The sequence below is a fragment of the Papio anubis genome, chromosome 7 (assembly GCF_008728515.1).
Source record: "Papio anubis isolate 15944 chromosome 7, Panubis1.0, whole genome shotgun sequence".
NCBI classification, from domain to species: Eukaryota; Metazoa; Chordata; class Mammalia; order Primates; family Cercopithecidae; genus Papio; species Papio anubis.
This window is the reverse complement of record NC_044982.1, coordinates 89,224,630-89,240,749: the sequence shown is the minus strand read 5'-3', so window position 1 is coordinate 89,240,749 and position 16,120 is coordinate 89,224,630. Positions and strand designations below refer to the sequence as shown.

At 45.5% G+C, this 16,120-nt stretch overlaps 1 long non-coding RNA gene across 1 annotated transcript; it reads left to right on the top strand.

Moving 5' to 3' along the window:
• The first annotated feature begins 1,474 nt into the window (after nt 1-1,474).
• On the top strand, nt 1,475-4,299 carry LOC108586817. The gene is made up of 2 exons (XR_002523232.2): nt 1,475-2,167; nt 3,896-4,299. It is a non-coding gene; the product is annotated as an uncharacterized LOC108586817 (long non-coding RNA).
• Nucleotides 4,300-16,120: the final 11,821 nt, after the last annotated feature.

Here is a 16,120-nt window from a genome sequence, read left to right as displayed (position 1 = left end):
GGGCGGGCACTGGAGCGAGCCTGGCTGTGCTGAGAGTTCATCCCGGGACCACAGGGTCCGGGGCGGGGCCTAGGGCGGGGCTCGGGGCGGGGGCAGGGTTCCACACCCGGAAGTGGCCTCGCCCCGCCCAGCCGCCTACCAGGTCTACCCTCGCCGGCCCTGGGTTGTTTTCGCGTCTGTTCAGGGTATTAAAGCACCTCAGCTCCTCCCTCCCAAAGTGCTTGGCTTTCTGCTGAGCCGCAGCTTTCTCGCCCATAAAGAAGCCTTTGACACCGCTTGTGGGTAATGATCTGTAGCTGTGACTCGGGACGGATTCCAGTAACGTGGGGTCCCCTGAGCCCTCCGGGGAAGGGCTGGGCGCAGATGGGCGAGGGGTCTTTCTGCGGCTGGGCTCCTGGGCTGAGGGCCGCTCCTGAGCTGGGCTCCTCAGCTCCTGGGCTGAGGGCCTCACCAGGGGCGGTATTGCCCCACCCCGAGAAGAAAACAGAAATCCAGGAGTGTAAAACATGGATCCGGACAACAGGGACCAAGAAAACTTAAGTCATGTTTATTAAATGTCAGGTGGCCGAGGATTTCTTAAGATAAAAAGTGATGGAAGAATTCTCACACACTGGCCGGGCGTGGTGGCTCACACCTGTAATTCGCAGCACTTTGGGAGGCCAAGGCGTTCGAGACCAGCCTGGCCAAGATGGCGAAACCCCGTCTCTACTAAAAATACAAAAAAAAAAAAAAAATTAGCCGGGCGTGGTGGCGGGCGCCTGTAATCCCAGCTACTCGGGAGGCTGAGACAGAGAATTGGTTGAACCCGGAGGCAGAGGTTGCAGTGAGCCAAGATTGTGCCATTGCACTCCAGCCTGGGCAACAGAGCAAGACTCCGTCAAAGAAAAAAAAATCCTCACACACTAAGGCACAAAGTGTGGAGCTTCTACTTAAAAAGGAAAACTAAAATTAAAAAGCAGATAACCTGGGGAAAATAAACTCAACACAACAAAGGATTGAAATCCGTCACTGAGAGAGACTTCATATGAATAGGAAAGATGCTATGACTTCAGTAGGTCTGAGGGAGACCTACTCTTCCTCAGAGAGAATAGGAGCAGATAATTCAGCAAACAATGCAAATGGTCAACAGGTTGAAAATGTTTTTAACCCTCACTTGCGATCAGATTAAACAACAAAGCAAACATTAAAACAAGATCTCACAAGCCTCTTCCCGCTGATAGGATTTGGCTGTGTCCCCACCCAAAACTCATCTTGAATTGTGGTTCCCACAGTTCCCACCTGTTGTGGGAGGGACCCCGGTGGGAGGTGATTGAATAGTGGGAGCGGGTGTTTTCTGTGCTATTCTCCAGATAGCAAATGAATCTCACTAGATCTGATGGTTTTACAAAGGGAAGTTGCCCTGCACAAGCTCTCTTCTTCCAGCTGCTGCCATGTGAGACCCACCTTTCACCTTCCGCCATGATTGTGAGGCCTCCTCAGCCACGTGGAACTGTGAGTCCATTAAACCTCTTTCTTTTGCCCAGTCTCAGGTATGTGTTTATCCGCAGTGTGAAAACAGACTAATACACCCACTTAGACTAAAAGTCGAATTGTTAATCTGGGTGGACAAAGCCCAAAATGGTCTCGACTCCAGGACTTACACACCCTCCCCTAACCCCCAGGTTCTCAGGACTCTGGCCTTGGAATGAGAGTAACATCATCAGCTTCCCTGGTTCTGATGTTTTTGGACCTGCACTGAGCCATATTATCTGCATCCCACGGTCTCCAGCTTGCAGACCCGCCTGTCCCTGGACTTCCAGTCTCCATAATTGCATGTGCCAATTCTAATATCCTCGCTCACTCACTCTCTCTCTCTGTCTCTCTCTATAGGTAGATATAGATATATACATCTATAGATAGATGGATAGATAATAGATCTCTCCTATTGATCGATAGATAGATGATAGATAGATAGATAAACAGATAGATATCTCCTATCAGTAGGTAGGTAGATAGATAGATAGATATCTCCTATCAGTTCTGTCGCTCTGGAGGACCTATCTTTCTGTAGATACATAGGTATCTCCTATCGGTTCTGTCTCTCTGGAGAACCTGACTAATACAGGCTTCAAGGCTCCGTCTCTCAAGCTGCTCGCATTACTGGACTGTCTGAGCCTCAGGCCTCAAAGTAAGTTGTCTTCCTAGTGAGTTCTCCTTGTCCACTGGGTATACATAGGTTCTCCGTTAGTGCTCTGTGAGAACAGGATTTCTTCATAGTACTTCCCAGTTCATTTGCTTGTAATTTGTTGCCAGAGTCCTCCTGCCCCCATACAAGTTCCAGGATCCAGCTGAGTGGTGGCGTCTAGAGGTGCTCATTCAATATGGGCTCATTGGGAGAGCTGTTCTGACGACCTGACCCAGGATACGGGAAGGAAAACCAAAAATAAAAAGCATAGTATCTGGGGAAAATAAATGCATCCCGACAAAGGATTAAAATCCTGAGTTGAGAGCACCAAAATCCAAATCCTAATGTGTCTATTCCGGAGGCCTGGCTTTCAGCCACCAGCTGTACTTTGGACCCAAGGCGCCTGGCCGTGGCCTGGTGGGTTTGGCAAATCTAGGAATCAGAATTTCAAAGTGTGACTAATGGCAAGAAAAGTCACAACAGAATTTGCAAAGCTGGATTACTATTGCTGCTCTCTGATCAGTTATGGTTGTTTCATTCATTCAGTGGGTCCAATAAAAAACAAATCCAGACTTAGTAAGGATAACGTTTATTCCAAAAGATTATTGCAAGGTGTGGGGAGGGACTATTGCAATGGGGAGAACTTCTGACCATAAGCTCTGTAACATCTCAAGAGTTAGACAGAAAGAGTTCTCCTTCCACAGCGAAGTAACAAAGCTAGAAAGAGCACGGTATGGGGAAGCGGGATGAAAGGGTGGTGGGATCCGGTAGTAGGTCAGAGGGCCAGCCGAGTCTCAGGAAGAGCTTATGCTGGCTCAGGTTGTGGTGGAGTCAAGGTTTATTCAGTGGGCTAGGTAGGGGAAGAGAGAAGCCTAATCAAAGTTTGGTTAGCAAGCATGTTGTTCCAATTGATCACAGGGGTCAAGCAGTTCCACTACTTATTTATGAGACAAAGAAAGGGAATTTGGAGGGTCTGAGGCTGGCCTTGTGATAGGTAAACCAGGGCGGCGTTTGTGGGTCTTACCTAAGTCATATAGAGAAGGAGGGTTCTTTGTAGTAAGTGTTTTCTCGAAACACAAAGGGTGGAGGAATTTCTTTAACTCCACTGTTCTCCAGCAACACAAGGTTTGGGTAGAGTTCAGCACTGTCAAGCTTATGTCTGTGGCACTCCTTCCATGTGCTGGGCGCCGGGGCACAGTGGTGGACAAAGTTATAAGGTCAACTTTGATTGGCTGTAGAAGGCTGATAAGGCCTCATAGCCTTACAATTGCCAGAAGGAAGATGGAAAATCAAAGACATACACAGAAAAGGTCATTACAGATGGTGCAAGATCTTCCCAAAAAACAAGGTCATACATGTGAGCAAAAGTTATACAAACTTTGTAAAGGCAAAAGGATGGCTGTGTCCTTTCAAGGTCATACGAGGACTTGGCCAGCCAGACTGCCCAAGAATTAAGTGATTGTCAAGGCAGCAGTTCTCAAAGTGTGTTCTAGGGATCCCGGAGTCTGTGATGTCCAAACGATGTTCGTAGCAATGCCAACATTATTTGCCTTTTGCATTCCACTTTCTCCTGATGTACAATAATTTAACTAATGTTTATTGAGTCCTTACTGAATACAACAACCCTGTGAGGTAGGAACTATTAGAATCCTCAACTTACAGTTGAAAAAACTGACTAGGGGAGAAATTGCAAGTTTGCCACCTAATATCACTTCTCATCTTTTCCTTTAGAAACAGAACCCCAACATTATTGGGGACATCAGCATGCCAAGCCAAGACCACATATCAGCCTTCCTTGCAATGGGGTGTACCCATGTGAACAAGTTCTTGGACAATGAGGTAAAAGAAGAAAATGTGAGGGGGACTACTGAAAAAGTCCTTTAAAGGGGGACATCTGGAAAAGCTCTGAAATGTGAGTGCCTTTTTTTATTCTGCCTGCTACTCTGCTGCTTGGAATAAAGATGTGATGGCCAGAGCACATGCATTCATCTTGGGCCATGAGGTGGAATCCATGTGCTAAGTAAGAATGGCAAAGCAGAATGCTGGAAGGTGTGTAAAAGAGACATAAATGTCCCCGTGCTTAAGATGCTCTTAAGATCTCTGTCAGTAGCAGCTGAATAAATTCCTAATTTATATGTCTAGGCACAAACATTAAGTTACTTGTTCAAGATGTTATAGCTAGTAAGTACAAGAGACAGGATAAAAAACCAGGCTGTGGCTCCATAGCCCCAATCTTGTGAAAGTTTCTGAGCAGGACTCATTTTTGCTTTCTATGCTGACTCAGCCCTACCCAGGAAGCCTGCTAACCTTGTCAACATTTTCCCCAGAAACATACCCAAGTTTTCTCCCCAGGCCCTGGCTTGACTGGCTGAGTTACAGTATCTCTGGTCTGAGTTTCCTGAGGCCAGATGAGAATTGTTAAGAACGTGACTTGGCCAGGCACGGTAGCTCACGCTTGTAATGCCAGCACTTTGGAAGGCTGAGGCAGGCGAATCACAAGGTCAGGAGATCAAGACCATCCTGGCTAACACAGTGAAGCCCCGTCTCTACTAAACATACAAAAAATTAGCCAGGCATGGTGGTGGGTGCCTGTAGTCCCAGCTACTTGGGAGGCTGAGGCAGGAGAATGGTGTGAACCCGGGAGGTGGAGCTTGCAGTGAGCCGAGTTCGTGCCACTGCACTCGAGCCTGGGCGACAGAGCAAGACTCCGTCTCAAAAAAAAAAAAAAAAAAAAAGTGACATGACTTGTGTACTGAAGTGCACCAGGGTCACGTCCACCAAGGACTCCACTACTGTGGCCCCAAGAAAGCTGTGACTAAACCTGCACAAGCAGACATGCCTCCCAGATGCCAAAGCTGTGTCACCTCATCCCTGTGCCCGACCTCTCTAGGAGCCCTAGCAAGGGCAAGGAGAGAAGAAAAGTAGCAGGTGCCCACTGAGTGGCTGGCTTTCACAAAATGTGTCAAAAGTCCAGTGGGTGGAGAGCAGAGAACTGTATTATTAAAGTCATTAGAATTTCTTAAGCTACAACTGCTCATTTTATAGAGAGGAATTTAAGACCCAGAGACATGAGGGGACCTGCCTGAGGCTGCACAGCAGGTTAGCACACTGGGAGATGAGCTGAGTCCAAAGCCAGCTCTACATTCAGCAGCTGTGTGACCCTGACTGACTCCTGTAAGCCTTCTGGACTTTGGTTTTCCACTGCTACTGTGTTGTTCCCTATACTTGGGGTGACCATACATTCTTTCTGTCCAGAACAATCCTAGAGCATGCCTATTGTCACAGCACAATTTTTAGGAACACTCCTTATCTCCTCATAGTGTCTGGACACACCCTACACCTTTCTGTGTGACAGTGATATGGTTTGGCTCTGTGTCCCCACCCGAACCTCTTGTTGAATTGCCATTCCCAGTGTTGGGGAAGGGATCTGGTAGGAGGTGATTGGATCATGGGGGTGGATTTCCCCCATGCTTTTCTCATGACAGTGAGTGAGTTGTCATGAGATCTGATGATCTCATGTGTGTGTGAGGTTTTAAACATTCCCCTCACTCTCTCCTGCTGCCATATGAAGAAGATGCTTGCTTCCCCTTCCGCCATGATTGTAAGTTTCCTGAGGCCTCCCAGTCATGCTTCCTGTTAAGCCTGTAGAATCGTGAGTCAATTAAACCTCTTTTTTTCATAAATTACCCAGTCAAAGGTAGCTCTTTATAGCAGTGTAAGAACGGACTAATACAGACAATTTGCCCATGGACTGTGTGCCTGGCACCTCCTCCTCACAGACCCCCCAGCAGACTTTTTCAGTTCATTTCAGAGGCCCAGATGGCTGTCAGTATCCAAGACAGCCAGGACCAATCAATCAATATTGTCAGGGGAGGTGATACTGATTTACCATCCCTGCTCTGCGGTATCTAGTAGTCTGGATTTGGTTCCTTAAGTTGTGGGTTCTCTAATGACTCAGGAAAATCCATTGGTTATTGCCAGCGTGGAATTTCCATTTCATGGAACAGAAACTTCCTGACTTCTACTTGTTGTCAAGTTACTGTGAGAAGTGAAGCCCTTGGAAGAAACATGGCTATGAGTGTGGGAGCTCATAGTTCCAAAGATATTCCAACTTCAGGAATTTATGGGAGAGTAGTAGAAAGAAGAAAATAGGAAATGTATTGCATTTGGTACAGCAAAAATGATTACTAAAAGTTTAATGGGCTTATGACAAATTGGGTAAAAATGTTTGCATCTTTGATATGTTGATATCCTTGATATTTAAAAGGTATACAGATATCAATAAAAAAGCACTTTATAGAAAAATTAACAAATGATGCAAAAATGTCCAGATGTAAAATTTACCAAATGATGCAAAAATTACCAAATGATGCAAAAATTCACTAAAGAAATACATATAGAAAAAAAAAAAACCTGTTAGCTTTACAGATAGTCAAGTAAATGGAAATTCAAAAACTACAAGATACTACAAGATATTCTTTGTCACCTACAGACTTGGAAAAAGTCAAACCTAAAAGGCTGATGGTGAACTTAGCTGTGCATGTAGGGAAAGGAGTGTACTTACTCTCAGGCAGTCTTGTGGGGATGTAAACTTGGGATGTTTGTAGCATTATATAGTAGTAATTTTTAAAATTTTCATATTGTTTGATTCTGATCTCCCACATTTAGGAGTTTACCAAGGAAGCAATTAGGACATGTAAAAAGATTTAGCTATGAGACTGTTCTTAATGGTGAGAAATGGTGGAAAAACTAAAAATGTCCAAGAGTGGGAGATTAGGTTGAGTTCACTAAGCTCGTTATTAAATGGAATCAAGTATGCTTATTTAAAATAATCTTTTAAAAATATAGTTATTGACATGGAAAGATGTTTAGGAACAAGAAATACTGTTTTAAAAATCACTATAGGTGATGGCTCACGCCTATAATCCCAGCACTTTGAGAGGCCAAGGTGGGCAGATGTCAAGGTCAGGAGATCGAGACCATCCTGGCCAACTTAGTGAAACCCCATCTCTATTACAAACACAAAAATTAGCTGGGTGTGGTCGCCCACACCTGTAATCCCAGCTACTCAGGAGGCTGAGGTAGAAGAATGGCATGAATCCAGGAGGTGGAGGTTGCAGTGAGCCAAGATCACGCCACTGCACTCTAGGCAGGTGACAGAGCGCGACTCCGTCTCAAAAAAAAAAAAAAAAAAAATTTCTAGGTGGATTACACCTGTAATCCCAGCACTTTGAGAGGCCTAGGCAGGAGTTTGAGACCAGCCTGGGCAATAGGCATGTTGGTGTGCACCTGTAGTCCCAGCTACTTGGGAGGTTGAGGTGGGAGGATTGCTTGAGTCCAGGATATTGAGGCTGCAGTGAGCTGTGATCAAGCCACTGCACTCTAGCCTGGGTGACAGAGTGAGATACTGTCTCAAAAAGAAAAAAAAGAAATAAAAAAAAATTTTAAATGAAAACAAAAATTTCTAGAAAACAAAGTGAGGAACAAAAACCCCGCAGCATCACCCCACAGACATCCAGAGGGTTGTCAAGTTCCTAATGTCTAGTCCTAGGTGACTTTCATTGCCTTGTGTCTGTTCATTTGCATTGTTTAACTTGTCTCTATGGCACACATTTACTCTTATTATAAAGAGGTGGCATACCATACCATGGTTAAAACCACAGTTTCTGAAGTCAGGTATTCAACATTCAACTTTGAGTCCAGCGTAATCCTTTAGTACCTATGAGAAAATTCTGTGGTCCATGCAAGCTTCAATTTTCTCATCTGTGAAATGGGATCTGAGATGGTTGCTGCTATTGTGACAATTAAATGGGACAATGCCTGTTGAGTGTTTGACATGTCCCTAGCATATAGTAAGCACTCTGGGAATGTTAGCTATCATTATTATCAAGGGGAAACAATAAAAGCATGAAAGTTAATTTTTCATTAAACAAATACCTTCCTGCCTGCAATGAACTGAATGTTCATTTCCTCTTGAAATTCATATATTGAAATCCCAACTCCCATAGTGATGATATTAAATAGGGCCTCTGTGCTTGTGGTCCCAGCTACTCAGAAGGCTGAGTCAGAAGGATCCCTTGAGCCCAGCAGTTGGAGGCTCCAGTGAGCAATGATGGCACCATTACACTCCAGCCTGGGTGACAGAGTAAGACCCTGTCTCAAAAAAAAAAAAAAAAAAAAGTGGGGCCTTTGGGAGGTGATTAGGTTATAGGGGCAGACCCCTCAAGAATGGGATTAGTACCATTGTGAAAGGGCCTCCAAAGAGCCCCCTAACCCTCTCTCTGCCATGTGAGGATACAGTGAGAAGGCGGCTAGCTGTTTGTACCCTGGACGAGGGCCTAGCCATGCTGGTATCCTGGTCTCAGACTGCCAGCCTCCAGAACTGAGAAACCAATGTCTGTTGCTTCTAAGCCACCCAGTCTATGGCACTTTGTTACAGCAGCCTAGACTAAGACACTGCCCTAATTTACCTAGCTGGAGGTAGTTTGCAAGGCTCTTCTGGGGCCCATATCTGCTCTGATCTGAAAACAGGTTTGTCGGGTGAGTTTTAAGCCTGTTTGTCTGCAGCTTTATTTGTGTCAGACTCAATGGTCCCCAGGGCCAGGGTGTGGGGATGTGCCTGCAAACAGGAGGTTGATGAACCGGGCAAGCTGTCCTAGGCAGATGTCAGCTGGAGCCACCCTTCAGACCTGTGTGAGACTCCACTTGGGAAGTCCAGAGCCCCACCCCATGCATCCTGGATTCCCCACGAGGCTCACCTTCCTAGGCTGACTTCCTCCTGAGCCCTTCCCTTGCTCTGTCACCTCCACCTTGTTGGGGAACTGAGTCTCCTTTATTGGTTTCACCGGAAAGACACAGCCACCAGACCTTTGTGTATATAGCAGGGTGTTTAGAGTTTTCATACTCACATCTTAACACCTCCTCTCTTTTCCTCTGAGAAGCAAAAACTCAATTCCTAATCCTCCCCCTCCCTCCACCCCCATTTTCCAATCCCCTTGGCTCTTTTTTTTGTGTGTGTGTGTGTGATGGGGTCTCGCTCTGTCACCCACGACAGAGTGCGGCGCTGCGATTTTGGCTCACTGCAACCTCTGCCTCCCGGGTTCAAGTGATTCTCATGCCTCAGCCTCCTGAGTAGCTGGGATTACAGGCACCTGCCACCATGCCCAGCTAATTTTTGTATTTTTAGTAGAGATGGGGTTTCACCATGTTGGCCAGGGTGGTCTCAAACTCCTGATCTCGGGTGATCCTCCTGCCTCGGCCTCCCAAAGTGCTGGGATTACAGGTGTGAGCCACCACACCAGGCCCCCCTTGGTTCTTTCTATTGCCAACTTTTAAACTCAGCTCTGGCCTTCCTGGGCATACCTGGGAATTATGCCCAGCTCTGGAGGGCCTAACTCAACACTTCCATGGTCTCCATCTCTTCCTAGTCCCTCAGGATAGGGACAGGGGACATGCTTCTAATTACAGTGAGCCCTCTGAATCCAGGGGTTTCACATCTGTGGGGTCAACCAATTATGGATCAAAAATTTAATTAGGCTATGATAGTTGAATCTGTAATGAACACGTCCAGACTTTTTTGGGGGGTCATTCCCTAAACAATCTAGTCTAACAACTATTTACATAGCATTTACATTGTAGTAGGCATTCAAAATAATCTAGAGATGACTTAAAGTATATGGAAGGATGGGCATAGGTTATATGCAAATACTACACCATTTTATATCAAGTATTCATTTTGGTATTCATGAGAGGCCCTGGAATCGATCCTCTGAGGGATAACTACACCCTTTGAAAAGCTGCCACTGGCCGAGCACGGTGGCTCATGCCTGTAATCCCAGCACTTTGGGAGGCCGAGGTGGGCGGATCATGAGGTCAAGAGATCAAGACCATCCTGGCCAACATGGTAAAACCCCTGTCTCTACTAAAAATACAAAAAAATTAGCCGGGCGTTGTGGAGGGTGCCTATAGTCCCAGCTACTCAGGAGGCTGAGGCAGGAGAATCACTTGAACCTAGGAGACAGAGGTTGCAGTGAGTTGAGATTGCACCACTGCACTCCAGCCTGGCGACAGAGAGAGACTCTATCTCAAAAAAAAAAAAAAAAAAAAAAAAAGAAGGAAGGAAGAAAAGAAAGACTGCCACTACTGGAGGAAATGAACAGCCTGACTGTTAAGGGCTGATATATGTCTCTCCCAAATGCATATGTGGAAGTACCAACCCCCAGTACCTCAAAAATGGAAGTAAGGTCTTTGAAGAGGTGATTAAATTAAAATGAGACCTGTAAGGTGGGGACATAATCCAATCTGACTGTTGTCCTGATAAGAAGAGGAAATTTGGATCAGGCATGATGGCTTGTGCCCATAATCCCACTGCTTTGGAAGGCCAAGGTTGGGGATCACTTGAGACGAGGGGTTTGAGACCAACCTGGGCAACTTAGCAAGTCCCCTAACTCTACAAAAATTTTTAAAAAATTAGCTGGGCATGGTGGTGCGCATCTGTAGTCCCAACTACTTGGGAGGCTGAGATAGGAGGATCACTTGAGCCCAGGAGTTCGAGGCTGCAACAACCTGTAATCACACCACTGCCCTCCAGCCTGGGTGAAAGACTGAGACACCATCTCTAAAAAAATGTTTAAGTAAAAGAGAAAATTTGGCCATGCAGAGAGACAGCAGACATGTGAGCACGTAGAGGGAAAGCTCTGTGAGGACACAGGAAGAAGGCAGCTGCCTGCAAGCCAGAGAGAGAGGCCTCACCAGAAACCAACCCTACTGACATGATCTTAGACTTCCAGCCGCCAGAATGGTGAGAAACTAAAGTTCTGTTGTTTAAGACACTCAGTCCGTGGTATTTGTTATGGCAGCCCAAGCAGACTAATAACACTGCCCAAGACTCTGTTGCTGGTGGAGTTAGAATTCAGCAAAAATCCATCCCATGAGTGCAGGGAACCCACTGATGGCAGCACAAAAATGCCACCCAGATGCCCAAAGGGGTCCCTTGCACCTCTCCCAGATGTGCCCCTGCTGGCTAGGATGGCAGATGTGACAGAGAGAAGGCTGTGTGCCAATGTCCTTCATGATCTCTGTCTCTAATACACACACACACACACACACACACACTCACTACTTGTGTGAGATGGGCACGGAGGTCCCTGACCTATCTCCTTCAGACTTTACCAGGCTTGCCATAGTTGCTGTGACATCTACTTTCAGGACAGTCTGGCTGGCTTTGTCAGGACCTTTCAGACGTGGTGACAAACATCGAAATCATGGGGCAGTGCTCAGTTCAGACTGTCCTACCAGTGCTAGTGAGAAGGTCTCTGTCCTGAAGAGTGGCCTCTTGGGAACCGGCCCAGGGACCTTCCATATCACCTGCACATGGCTCAGGGGTCCTGGGTTTATATTTAGAGTTTATACTTAAGGGCTACTGTCTTTGAAATTGGAAATCATCTCCCCAGTTTGTGTGAATACAAATAGTGTAATTCCTAAATCACTCCATTGACATTCACTTTTTTTTTACAGCTTTATTGAGATACATTTCACATACCATAAAATTCACTGTTCACATTCCCTTATGAAAATTTTCTTCAGATTCACTTCTGAACAAACTACACGTTGTGATTAATAATGGGGGCAGTGGGGACACCATCCTGGTCTCTGGGCCAGGTGAGTTGGAAACCAGAACGGAGGGAAGCCACCAGGCCCTGTGCATCCGAATCTTGTCCCACAGGAGGGAAGTGGCAGGACATCGATGAATGAGTTTTTGGCTGTAGTCGTGTTAAGGGAAACATTTAGAACACTGATATTTTCTAGGCTTCGTTTAGATTTGATGTGTCAAGTAGATGCAGCTTTTGTCTCCTTCATGTGTGAATGGCTCAGTGGCATTGAGCAGCTAGCTATGGGGTCGGAAAGCCAGGGTTTCCACTGGAATTTAGGGGAGGGGAAATCAACACCCCTTCCTTTCTCCTTTGGCAATGCTTATGACTGAGGGGGATATCCTCAACATAGTCAATGCTTTCACATTTTAAAATGAGAAATAAGGGACACACTTCCCGATTTCTTGAGCCATCTTAAGTACAAGTGCCCATGTTTGGGTTCGCAGCAGTATTTAGCTGCTCCCAGCCAAGATACATAGAGGTTTTGTCTCCATCTTTCCTTTTTGCAAGGCATCATCACCGTAGGATCAGAACCTGAACCAGACAGATTCTATCCTAATGCATGCCGGGGAGCAACCCATATACTGCCGGAGGGATGTCCAGCATCTCAGATTACTGACTCAGATGAAAGCAGAAAGAGTGGAGAACTGGCCTTGGCTGGTTTCTAAAAGAGAGTATCTATACTGAAAAGGGAAGGAAGGGAGGGAAGGGGTAAGGGTCATTCTAAGGAAAAGACATGAAGGTACTGATATCTGGGATTCTCTAATGATTGGCCCAGCCAGATCATGTTAGAGCAGTGTTTCCTAACGGGGCTGACTTTGCTCACAAAGGGACACTTAGGGATATCTGAAGACACAGACTGGAGAGGTATGTGTGTGTGTGTGTCTGTGTGTGTTTGTGTGTGTGTGTAGTGTGTGTATGTGTATTTGCATGTATGTGTGTGTGTAGTGTGTGTATATGTATGTGTGTGTGTATGTGTGTGTGTGTTTGTGTGTGTGTATGTGTGTGTGTAGTATGTGTGTATGTATGTGTGTGTATGTGTGTGTGTAGTGTGTATGTGTGCGTTTGTGTGTATGTGTGTGTAGTGTGTGTGTGTGCGCATTTGTGTGTGTGTAGTGTGTGTATGTGTGTTTGCGTGTATGTGTTTGTGTATGTGTGTGTGTAATGTATGTGTGTTTGTGTGTGTGTGTATGTGTGTGTTTGTGTGCGCACACGCATGTGCTGCTGATATCTGTGGATGCTGCCAAGCATCCTACATTGCACAGGAACATCCCCATTCCCACCCCAAGAAAGAATTGTCCATGCCACAGTATGAACAGAGCTAAGGCTGAGAAACCTGCCCTTCAGTGAAATTCAGTGTCTATGAGCCTGCCATGCACTTGACTATCCAAGCAGGCTTTTAATCAGTTACCCATGAACATGTGCAGACAATTATCAATTAGCAGACAATTGAAGAAAGCCGCTAACGTGAATGATAGTGATCAGAACACACAGAAAAAAGGTAACTTGAGTGAAATAGATTATACAGGGAGAATAAAACTTGAGAGGTAGAGGCAGAAAAAACAAACCTAAATACATGAAATAAGAACAAGAGGCTATTTAAAAAGTAGCAAAAAGTGGCTGGGGGCTGGACATGGTGGCTCACACCTGTAATCCCAGCACTTTGGGAGGCCGAGATTGGAGGATTGCTTGAAGCCAGGAATTTGAGATCAGCCTTGTCAAACAGCCTGGTCTTTTCAAGATGCCATCTCAAGAAGAAAAGTAGCAAAAAAGAAGCAGACAAATAAGAACTTTTAAAAATGAAAAATATGATAGTAGAAATAACAAACACTAAATAGCTTAGAATATAAAGTTGAGAAAAATCTCCCAGAAAGTAAGGCAAAAAATCAGAGTGAAGACAGAAGAGAAGGTGTGAAAAAATTAGGGGAAAAGCCTAAGAAAACAGTAGGAGTTTTACAAAGTGAGGACAGGGAAAATGCAGGAGGATAAATCATTGATAAATATTTTAAGAGGCTGGGTGCAATGGCTCACTCTTGTAGTCTCAGCACTTTGGGAGGCTGAGGCGGGTGGATCACGAGGTCAGGAGTTTGAGACCAGGCTGACCAACATGGTAAACCCTAGCTCTACTAAAAATACAAAAGAAATTAGCCGGGCATGGTGGCACATGTCTGTAATCCCAGCTACTCAGGAGGCTGAGACAGGAGAATCACTTGAATCCGGGAGGCGGAGGTTGCAATGAGCCGAGATTGAGCCATTGCACTCCAGCTTGGGTGACAGAGTGAGACTCCATCTCAGAGGAAAAAAAAAAAAAAAATTCAAGAAAATCCCCACAAAAAGAACATGAGTATTCATTTTGAAAAGGTGAAGTAGACCTACATGCAGGCATATCATGGAGACATTTTTAAGTTCTGGTGACAAGAAACTATTTCATAAGCTTCAGGAGGGCCACATGCAAATAATTGGAAATAAGAATGACTTCAGATTTCTCAGGATCACGCCAGAAGCCAGAAGACAATTGGGACAATGCCTTCAAACTTCAGAAGAGAACTGCTTTTCAATCTGGAATTTTTAGATCCAGACACACTATCAATGAAATGAGAAGATGGAATAAAGGCATTTTTAGATATGCAGAGTCACCTAGAATTTGCCTTCCATATGCCTTTTCTTAGGATGCTACTGAAGGATGTGCTTCTCCAAAACAAAGGAATACAGCAAAAAGCATCCAGGACACAGAGTCTCACATAGGAAAAACAGTGGTTGTGAAGGGCATGCGTGAGGTGTGGGGGCACCTTGTCCAGACTGAGGCAAGTCAGGTAAGTGTGTCTGAATATATTCAGATAGATTGACGGAGAGTTTAGAATTCAATTATTATATTTTGTTGTATTTTTGAGACAGAGTCTTGCTCGATCGCCCAGGCTTGAGTGCAGTGGTGCAATCTCTGCTCACTGCAACTTCCGCCACCTGGGTTCATGCCATTCTCCTGCCTCAGCCTCCCGAGTAGCTGGGACTACAGTCGCCCGCCACCAAGCCTGGCTAATTTTTTGTATTTTTAGTGGAGACGGGGTTTCACCGTGTTAGCCAGGATGGTCTTGATCTCCTGACCTCGTGATCTGCCCGTCTCAGCCTCCCAAAGTGCTGGGATTACAGGCGCGAGCCACCGTGCCAGGCCAATTAGCTCAATTATTGATAAAAACTGAAAACTACTGATTTTTAGAAATCCAACAATTATGACTCCAGTAAAAGTAAAACCTAGTGTAGTAGTTAAACTTAAGAGTGTTATACTACATGACTTGGTTGTAAAGAGTGTGCTGACCTAACCCAGTCTGAACTCTATCTGGGGAGTGGGAAGGAGGAGTGTCTATGGTGTGGTGGGGGTATGCAAGACCCTACATTGCACACGTGGCACCCCAGCTGCCTTATGTGGCAGCCAGTGGGCATGATATTTTATGAATTAAATTGTGTCCTCCTCAGAAAAGATATGTTGGAGTCCTAAACCCCAGTACCTCAGATGTGACCTTATTTGGAGATAAGGTCTTTAGAGAGATTACCACATTGAGATCATTAGAGCAGGCCCTGACTCAGTGTGGCTGGTGTCCTTATAAAATTTGGACGCAAAGAGAGATATACACAGGGGAGATGACAGAGAAGACGGCCATCTACAAGCCAAGGAGAGGGGCTGAAACAGATCTTTCCCTCACAGCCTTAGAAGGAACCAATCCTGCCGCCACCTTCATCTTGAACTTCCAGTATCCAGAACAGTGGGACAGTACATTTCTGTTTAACCTGTCCAGTTTATGGTACTTTGTTATGGCAGCCCCAGAAAATTAATGCATGGGACGAGTGGGCAAAACTGAGCGGTTTTGTGTGTATGTGTGTGTGTTTGTATGTATATGTGCGTGTGTGTGGGTGTGTGTGCACGCATGTGCTGCTGGTATCCGTGGATGCCGCTAAGCATCCTACATTGCACAGCACCATGCCCATTCCTGCTAAACTGCTCACCTGCTAAGCTGAGAAATCCACAGGTGATATCTGACACCGGAAAAATCAAGAGGAGCAGCAGAGGCAGTGACTTAGAGATAGAAAGGAAAATCTGGAAAAATTCGGATGAAAGAGTTGAATGGATTTGTCCCTAGGGAGAGGGAAATGGGAAGACAGATGATTGCTATTGTTTTTAAAAAGCCTTATAGAATGTTTTAACTCCAAAACAGATGCTCATATGCCTTTGTTAAAAATGGAAATTTAAAAAAATTAAAGGAAGGGAAGGATAGGAGGGAGGTGGGAGGAAGGGAGATGTGCTTTTTACAGC